General features: G+C 45.3%; 1 pseudogene; it reads left to right on the top strand.

The window, feature by feature from the left end:
• The first annotated feature begins 3254 nt into the window (after nt 1–3254).
• On the top strand, nt 3255–3931 carry LOC123406121 (annotated as a pseudogene).
• The last annotated feature ends 6408 nt before the right edge of the window (nt 3932–10339 follow it).

The following is a 10339-nucleotide window of genomic DNA, read 5'->3' as shown; positions in this document are numbered from 1 at the left end:
TGAGTTTTGGTGACGAAATATGAACAGGTAGCGCACTCAAGGCAACGGTGTGACATCGCAATGATCGGCAACACACAGGGTCACGCGCGTGGCAACACATGGGGGCCCGGCAGGCGCGTGGCAACACACACGGGCACGCGCGTGGCAACACACTGCGTGGATCTGCGCGCAGTGAAGAGTGAAGACCTAACCATCTATACAGATCCACATTGCACATAGCGCGCAGTGAAGAGTGAAGACCTAACCGTCTGTCCAGATCCACATCACAAAGAGCGCGCTGTGAAGAGTGAAGACCTAGCCGTCTGTCCGATCCACACCGCAAACCAACCAATTGGGACGGAAATGGATATCCAGCCCGATGCTCCGAGCACCAAGATGGCGAGGCTCGCGCCACCGGCGACGCGCTGCTCTGGCGGCGAGGGTTGCTTTGGTGGAACCGAGGATCAGGAAGATGAGTCTGGTTCGGACCGCATCAGCGGCCTCTCGCACTCCATCCTCGGTGAGATCATCTCCCGTCTCTCCACTAAGGAGGGCATCCACACTCAAATCCTCTCAACCCGGTGGCGCCCTCTTTGGCGCACCGCTCCTCTCAATCTGGACTGTCGTGATATCCCTTTCTCTGGAGTTTTTAACGCCTTCGATAAAGCAAATTACGAGATCATTTGTAGTTTGAAGCCCACACCGGAGGAGCTCCACCGCTTCACGTACACTGGAATTGCTTTTAATGAAAACACTGGTGTTGAATTTGATGGGAACATTCCAAAGGCCATCTTCTCCCGCCATGAGAGCGCAGTTCACAACCTATGCATCCTGGTGAGCTACCTCCAGTGTAGACCCTCAACCATCGACGCCTGGCTCGAATCCCCCAGATCGAACAATCTCCAGGTTCTTGACTTTTACTACATGTTACCACGACAGTTGGTACAAGGTGACGTAATACCAATCTCATCACCTTCGGTTTTCTCATCGCCACTGGCATTGAACCCCCAGATTTTCTCTTCTCTCCACACCATCACCTTTGCTCTTTGCACATTACCAGAAAATTATCTAAGTTTGCTTAAACTACCACTGGACAGGAGACTCTCGGTTGTGGATGTCGATATATCTGAAGTATCATTACAAAAGCATAATCGAGTGTAGCAGTTGCCCTACACTCGAATTCCTGATGCTTGTTTGGACATCCCACAGATATTGGATCAGAATAAAGTCACGTAACCTTATAACCATTGGCATATGTGCTTTTCGTGGCAAACTAGTTATAGAGGATGCCTGCTCACTACAGAGGTTGATTTGTGGTCATCGTAGGAGTAATTTGCAGATTGATATCATCTCTGCACCTAGACTGGATGTCTTGGGCAAAATATCTGATATTTTTTATGAATCCAGCATCGCACGAGACCGTATAGTTATTCAGGTACAGACTTTGCAAGATATTATAGTTGGATTCATTCGAATAAAGCAAGTTCCATGTAATCCAATCTTTATTCTTTATTAATATTATTTTTTATTTTTCATGAAGTGTTTTCCGACAGTCTGCTCATCCACAGCGATACAATCTGTGAAGATGTTGCTTATCAATATGGATTATAATCTGGGCACAACTGTTGCCTTGGTGCAATGCTTCAGAAGCTTGGAAAACTTGTATATCGAGGTGATTATTCTCACACACAATGAAAAAACATAACATGCATTGTGTACTACTCCATTCGTGTAAAAATCTTGTCTTAGGTCTCTAAGTCCTGTATTACCCACATCTGTGTCTAAAAAAATAGTAAGCTTTCATCAGAACAAAGTTTATTATAATTAATGATTGATTTGTTGTTTCAACGGAATTTTTCATTGTAGACCTTGAGGAAAATAAATCTTTGTTCCTATTTAGGGAGGAGTCTCTGATGATGAAAGCCTTACGGACGATCGTTCTTGTGAGCACCATTACGACATTCGTTTGAAGTCAGTGACGCTTTTACGCTATAAACAATGCGAGAAAAGCATTCAATTTGCAACATTTTTTATCCTCAATGCAAGGCAGTTGGAGACTATCATGCTTATGTTTCTTTCTCATGGAGACTTCACGGAAGGATTTCACAGACAGCAACGAGAGGTGCTTCAGTGGGACAAAAAGGCTTCTAGACATGCTTGCCTTAGGTTGTCGCCAAGTTGCGACCACGAGCCCCTGGATCTAAGACAAGCACGTGCTGAGCACCTGAATTCAACGGATCCATTCACTTGTAAGTGCTGAAAACAGCGTTGGGGCTAGATGTTGCCGCCTCTTTTTTGGTCTGGGTGCTGAAACGTTGCCTGTATCTTTTGCTCGGTCTGTAACCTGGTTAACAACATTATTATTGTGTTCAAACAATGCTTGTACTTTTTTTGTTATCTTGTTGAAACAACATTTTATATTCTCCAGCTATGTGTAGTAAACAAAAACATTCTACTCTCTCTTGAGTTATCTCGTAGAGGATAACGACCAACGAGTTTCATTGTCGTCTCTATCTGCAATTCCGTTTGTCAGGGGTGTGGCGGTGCATCCGAGGTCGGAGCACAGCTCTGTGAGGTAGATCGTGTGTACAATTTTGTTTTATATATGAAACAACCATTGCCAAAGCGTGGAGGCGCCTGTGCACATCCGTGCTTCTGCCTAATAATAGTTCCGTATTCCTATTTTCCGTCATGCACGTTCCTTCCTAAATCCAATGATTTCATATTTTTCCCGTCTAAAGGTATGCTTCGTGTTAGTGCACCAACCGTGCCTGTCGTACGTTCACCCGTGGATCTGCTGCGTATACACCCGTGCCTATTCAATTAAACTGTGATTCGTCTTTCCTTACACCGAGACGCTCACTCGTGTATTTATTGCATACACAGCCGTGCGTATGACCCCTCATCTGCTCCCTCCCCACCTAAGGCTAGTAACATTTTTTTTTGGTGTTGACGGAAAATTTGCCATGGAAAGTTTGCAATTAATAAATCCGCATGGATAAAAAAAATCCCATCAGAATTCGAGCGGTTGCGTCGCAAACCCACGATCTGCACGAACGCACCTGAAGATAGACCGTGCATCAGAATACGAGTGGTTGCGTCGCAAACCCACGATGTGCACGAACGCATGTGAAGAGAGATCGGGCCCTCGTCGGTTATCACCATGCGACGCCATAAATTAATGTCTTCTCGCATGGCATGGAACCTCCTCCACATACAATCGACAACGCTCGTGTGCCCGCTGATCGTTTTCCACAAAAACCCTTCTGTAGGCTATGGGGTTCATCAGAGAACTCAAGCAGGTTCAGGCTCACGGCACCACCAAGTTGCACTTAATCCACACCAACGACTTGCGGAAGGTGGAGCCATCATTGATCAGTACGAGCAGCACCTCCAGATACAACACAACAAGATCGTCGGAGTTGATGTGGAGTACACCTATGAGGCAGCGTACAAGCAGCAGGCCGCCCTCATCCAGCTGTCCGTCGGCAAGACCCAGCCGGTGCTGCTATTCCAACTGAGTGCCACCCAACAGAGGTGCACGGTGTTCGACAACTTCCTCCTTGACCCAAGGTACACTTTTGCTGGCTTTTCCATCGATCAGGATATCGAGAAGCTGCACTGCGTGGACCTGCATATCGCGCACTTTGTGGACATCCAGAAGGAATGGAGGGTGCCCAGAAGCACCAAGCATATGGACTCGCTTGGTGACGTCTCCAGCATGCTCATTGATGACTACTACATGAGCATGAAGTAGAAGCTTACAGACGAAGATCACAAGCGCTGGGCGTGCATGCCCTTGTCCATGAAGCATGTCCAGTATGCAGCAAAGGACGCTTACGCCGCGTACGAGATATGGAGTCGCATCACCTTCACTCAGGATGGACTTTGCTGCACAATGCTGGAGAAGTCCAAGAAGCGTGGCAAGACCTGGGGAGATGACGGCTGGTGAAGGTTAAGATTGATTGCTTTTTATTTATATTAGATTGCTGATCACATTTGCTTTACATTACATCAAGTAGGTTGTTTGCTTTTTCAAAACACAGATTTGCTTGTCGTTGTAGTTTCCATTGTAATCATGCATTTTCTTACGGATTAAACAAGTCCATTTCAGTTCTATGGTACAACAAGTATGAACAAGTTTAAACGTATTAAGAGTTACTATGTCATTTTCAGTCATAGTTTTGTGAATGTTTCGGGCCACACCTTCATTGCCAAAAGCTACTTCTCCCCACCTTGCAAACATTTCCGTTGAATTGTACACCCTTGGACAGTCGTGCCCGTGTAACGTGAAAAATTGGATGACACGTTCACACACAGAATCACGGCTGCACAGCCAAAATAAGCACGCCTTGTGATTAAGAAAATGCACGGGCCTTCATGACAGTGGTCTTGCATGGTTTTTTTGCGGAAGTTGGAGAGAAAATGGTGTAGTGTGGTGGAGGTATTTTCTCTGTGGTTGATTCGTAGTGTAGCGGAAGGCGGTTCGTCCGAGTAATGTAGTGGGTGTTGAAGTTTCTGTGCGTGGCAACCGCCCAGCGGGAGTGGCAGTGGTAGACTCCTCAGTTCCTCAACCATGAGTGAGTTTTTCCATGGCCTAATTTAATTGCTGCCATACCTATCGCGTCAAATGGTAGTGCTATTCTGAATTTACATGTTGTAGCTGTAGGGTTTTTAGGTGGTAATCATGGCAGATAGACCAAGTTGGACTAGCGGTAGTCCAGAATGTACATGATGTGAAAGCAAAAACAGCCCTGCAATGAGATAAGTTCATATATGATTGTTATTTTTGAGGCGCCAATTACTTACCAAATCATAGTGCATGTTTTTTCCTTCCACGAGAGGCATATTGTGCTAACTCTAGAGACACGGCAGTGCCTCTCTTTTTTTCTTCAAGAAGCATTGTTGTGCTTCCGCCATAGGCACGGTGTTTCTATCGGGACATGCACGGCCTTGCGGGACAGTCACCCGGCGAGAGGCACGGTTTTTCATTCACTGCCTCTATGTCAATGACGCGTAACCCATCTGTTCACCCTACAAATGTCACCAGTGACATGTTGCTTGTAGAGGCACGGGTGTGGTGTTACTGGAGAGGCACTCCATGTGAAAACAGTATACGAGTATCAGAGGTGTTATTAGTGGCTCGTCTATACGTGTAGAAAACGCACGTCACCTGAGCCTTGTTCAAAATGTTTTCTGTCGCTCCGCTTGTTCTGAAACAAATACCGGAACAAAAAATATTAGAGGTGCAACACCATCAGGACAGAAGAATCATGCCTTTTCATTAAGGATACACACGGGTTTCCAAGTTGGACTACCACGTTCTGAAGGTTCATGATGTGAATGCAAAAACAACACTACAATGAGATAAGTGCCTAATATCAATGAGAGGCACGGTCGTGCCTCCGCCAGAGGCACGATTTTGTTATCGGGGGATGCACGGCCAAGCGGTACATGCACCCGGCCAGAGGCACGGTTTTTTCTTCACTGCCTCTATGTCTATGACGCGTAACCCATGAGTTCACCCTACAAATGTCACAAGTGACATGTGGCTTGTAGAGGCACGGCCATGGTGTTACTGGGGAGGCACTCCATTTGAAAACAGTACACGAGTAAGGCAGCCGATTATTAGAGGCACGTCTATACGTGTGAAAAACGCACGTCGCCTAAGCCTTGTTCAAAATGTTCATTAAGAGTACACATTGTTTTTAGTCTAGCTAAGAAATGATGCAAAAGTTGAACGCTTTGTTTGGGCAACTATTGCAAGCGCCACACTTCACACAATTTTCCAGTAGAGATCAGCAACTACAAGTGAGAGCAACTCCTTGTCGGCCACGACTCCCTTGCTGATTGTGAAGAGCACAACTGAGTGTATTGTCAATTCAGCTGCATTTGTCAAAGCAGAAAAGCCAGATATTGCCAACCTTCCATCTTTGTGCAAGAAGTACGTGCGAGGGAATTCGACGGAACTAGACAGTTCAACAAGTCTGATGCTGCCCTTTAGAGGAAAATATCCAACCTTCATCCATAGAGCACGGGGAACAATAGTAGGTATTTTCTGTACAAAAACAAATCGTTGTAAGTTGTGAAATTGTATCAAGGGGAATGCCATTTGGAGAAAGAACAAATGACTAACCAAACAGCCTTGGTGAACATTGCTAAAATTTAGACAGTGCACGAAGGCAATCAGAGGGGTCTCTTTAGCACTTAAAATGAGGTTGATCACGTACACCATTTCAGTATATGAAAGTTTTATGCCTCGGGTGTAGAGAGTCTTGTCTAGGTAGTTTCTCTGGGATATACTGAGGTCTTCAAGAGCTGAAACAGTAAAATCATCTATAATTCAACGTGTCTGAATCAAGAAAAATGCCGGCAGAACAGTAAAAATAAATATTCAGTCCTACAATCTTCGTCGAGATTCAGATGGGATGGTCTTTTATAGGCGAGTGTTACATACCAACAGAAGGATTGGGAACGGCTTTGTGACTCCCTCGAGCTTCATTCAACTCCTTTTCAATGTGAAAGAAGAAATCTTTGACTTGCAAATCCAGTTTAATAATATCACCGTAACAAAGTTCATAGTCGTGTATCAACTTTTCCCACACAGGACCATGAAACTTGGACCAGTCAGCGCTATCGGTAAACTTAATATTGTATGACAACTCCTCGTCGGTGCCAAACACAAGTTTAAAACCATCATTTTCAAAACCCTCGTCTTGCCAAAATGAAATCAAAGAGAGGACCTGCTTCCGGTAATAGCAAGGAATATACTGCCAAATAAGAAGAAAAAAAAAGTAATGAATCATATAGCAAAACAACCATGCAAAAAAGATACTAACAAGAATGATTTTGTGTCACTATTTATATCTCTTTATTGCAAGATTAATATTATTGCTTATGTAAGAACGGTAGAAGCAAAGCCACAAAACAAAATTTCTTGTTATCGGTACCCAAAATTTACCAGGTACGACTCATAACAACGAGGCAAAGGGACAATCATGAATGAGTGGTCAACGGCTGATTCACCACCATGACAACCAAGGTTCCAGCAAACATTGCAGTTCATCGTTGTCTGCGAATACAAAACAATATATAAGACTGAGATGCAACAGATTTATAACAATATGTGTAAATAAAACAATATATAAGACTAAGTTGCAACAGAATTGGAAAAAAATTATATAGATCTTTGACAACATGTGTAACCATTTATGCCAAGACTATGCATTAGTGATATATACTCAATTTAATATGAAAAGAGGACATAGTTATGTACATCCTTTGATGTTAATGTTTATATGTAGAAACATTCACATATCTACCACTAGTGGCAGAGATTGGATATTTAAAACATGTAACATATGCAGGAATCCCACATACGCTAGCTAATTCACACCGCAAAAAAGAGTGGAGATCTAAGTAAGACATACGAACCGTAGACATAAACAGGGGAACATGCTAAACTGAAAGAACCAGATCTGATGATAAAGCGGAAGAGCAAGTAACTCTGTTTACAAGATACAAAGAGGCTCGTATTGACGGAGTAATTATTGGAGAAAAGAGAGAGGTAAATGTAGAAACGGAGATGCCGTTTCGCCACACAAAATCACACGTACATATATAAAACAGGTAACATATGCAGGAATCCGACATACGCTAGCTAAATCACACTGTAAAAAAGAGTGGAGATCTAAGTAAGACATACGAACCGTAGACAGAAAGAGGGGAACACGCTAAACTGAAAGAACCAGATCTGATGATAAAGCGGAAGATCAAGTAACTCTGTTTAGGAGATATAGACAGGCTTGCATTGACGGAGTAACTATTGGAGTAAAGTGAGTGCGGTGGTAAGTACATGCTTTCCGACGTTTGGTAGTGGAGTGGGACCATGCGAAAAATTCTTGCGAAGGCTCGCCTACTGATATGTGGGTCAGTTTCCCGATGAATCCATGTGTCAGCTTCAGAACCGCAGGGTGCGAAATGGCGTTTCGGTCCTGAACCCTGCTTTGATATATTCTGGATTGTTTGTTTGGGTCCCACCACACTCACTTTCCCCATTCATTCACCCTGAGCTTGCTGCTTCTATTCGGCACTCCTCCTATCTCGTTGCCCTCAAAGATCCCAATCGAATCCTCGCGAAAAGGTGATTCCCTAACAAAAATCTTTCCATAAGTTTGTTCCTTGTAGTATTCTCTTCCGATTCATCCATTTTTTTGTTAAATCTTCTTATTATGCTACAATTTTTACATCTTAGATTATTTACTTCTTAGAGAAACCCTAGCTCAAACTTGTGTATTGAATAGTTAGTGCGTATTGAATAGTCATTCTCTGAAATGTAGGATGACACCGTTCGTTTACGCTGAGGTTTCTGCTGAGTCGGCGGCAAAGCGTGAACGCAAATTTATTCATGAAAAAATGAACGAATGGGTGGGAGAGATTGATGCGTTGAATGCGTCCTGTAGAGCCTTTTCAAACTACTATTTTTATAAGGACCTTGGGAAAAGAATAATCATCAAAAGGAGAGCGAGATCACCAAGCTGAAGAAGAGGGAAAAAGGTTGTCGACGTGATCTTGCAATACAAGTTGCGCTCTGTGCAACAAGGGAAGAACATGAACAGTTTAGCATTTAGAACCATGGTCAGGTCATTGATTGGTTAGTAAAGCTACCTTTATCGCCACTGCCGAAGCAGACTTCTCGTTGGGCATGGGTCAAAGAAAGAAATGATGTCATTTGCTGCAATCCTGGACCTAACGACAATGAGGCTATGTAATTTTTGTCATTTGGCATTACAATGTCATGTATCCATCAGCCTGCTATCTAATCTTTATCATTTGAACTATGTAATCTGGATCATTTGAACTATGTAATCTTCATCATTTTAACTATGTAATCTTCATCATTTGGCACTATAATGTCATGTATCCATCAGCCTGTTATCTAATCTTTATCATTTGAACTATGTAATCTGGATCATTTGAACTATGTAATCTTCATCACTTGAACTATGTGATCTTCATCATTTGAACTATGTAATCTTTATCATTCATAACAAGTACACAAAGTACACAAAATAAAGATAACACAATAGCCACGGGAGTGCAGCCACTAACACGCACGGAAGTGTAGCCCCTATAGGAACTGGAGTGCAGCCCCTATAGGCACTGGAGTGCAGCCTCTATAGCCACGACAGTGCAGCCGCTAACAAGCACGGTAGTGCAGCCCCTATAGGCACGGTAGTGCAGCCCCTATAGGCATGGATCCACAACCCCTATAGGCACGGGAGGACAGCCTCTACAGCCACGGCAGTGCAACCGCTAACAGGAACGGGAGTGCATCCCTTATAGGCACAGGAGTCCAGCCAGTACAGGCACGGTGCAACATCCCCTATAGGCACGGGAGGACAACATGTACAACCACAGGAGTGCAGCCACTAACAGGAACGGGAGTGCAGCCGCTAAATGTACGGGAGTGCAACCCCTATAGGCACTAGAGTGCAGCCTCTACAGCCACGGCAGTGCAGCCGCTAACATGCATGGGAGTGCAGCCCCTATAGGCACGGGAGTGCATCCCCTATAGGCACGGAGCCACAATGCCTATAGGCACGAGAGGACAGCCTCTACAGCCACGGCAGTGCAGCCGCTAATAGGCACGGGAGTGCATCCCTTATAGGCACGGGAGTCCAGCCCCTACAGGCACGGTGCCACAGCCCCTATAGGCACGGGAGGACATCATGTACAACCACGTTAGTGCAACCACTAACAGGCATGGGAGTGCATCCCTTATAGGCACGGGAGTTCAGCCGCTAACATGTACGGGAGTGCAGCCCCTATAGGCATTGGAGTGCAGCCTCTACAGCCACGGCAGTGCAATCGCTAACAAGCACGGGAGTGCAGCCCCTATAGGCACTAAGCCACAACCCCTATATGCACGGGAGGACAACCTGTACAGCCACGGGAGTGCAGCCACTAACAGGCACGGGAGTGCATCCCTTATAGGCACGGGAGTCCATCCCCTACAGGCACGGAGCCACAACCCCTATAGGCACGGGAGGACAACCTGTACAGCCACGGGAGTGCAGCCACTAACACGCACGGGAGTGCATCCCTTATAGGCACGGGAGTCCAGCCGCTAACAGGCACGGGAGCCACAACGCCTATAGGCACTGGAGTGCAGCCTCTACAGCCACGGCAGTGCAACCGCGAATAGGCACGGGAGTGCAACCCCTATAGGCACGGGAGTGCAACCCCTATAGGCATGGAGCCATAGCCCCTATATGCACGGGAGGACAGCCTGTACAGCCACGGGAGTGCATCCCTTATAGGGACGAGAGTCCAGCCCCTACAGGCACGGAGCCACAAC

Source organism: Hordeum vulgare, chromosome 6H, assembly GCF_904849725.1.
Source record: "Hordeum vulgare subsp. vulgare chromosome 6H, MorexV3_pseudomolecules_assembly, whole genome shotgun sequence".
NCBI lineage: Eukaryota > Viridiplantae > Streptophyta > Magnoliopsida > Poales > Poaceae > Hordeum > Hordeum vulgare.
The sequence above is the reverse complement of the archived record's forward strand: the minus strand, read 5'-3'. Positions and strand labels throughout refer to the sequence as shown.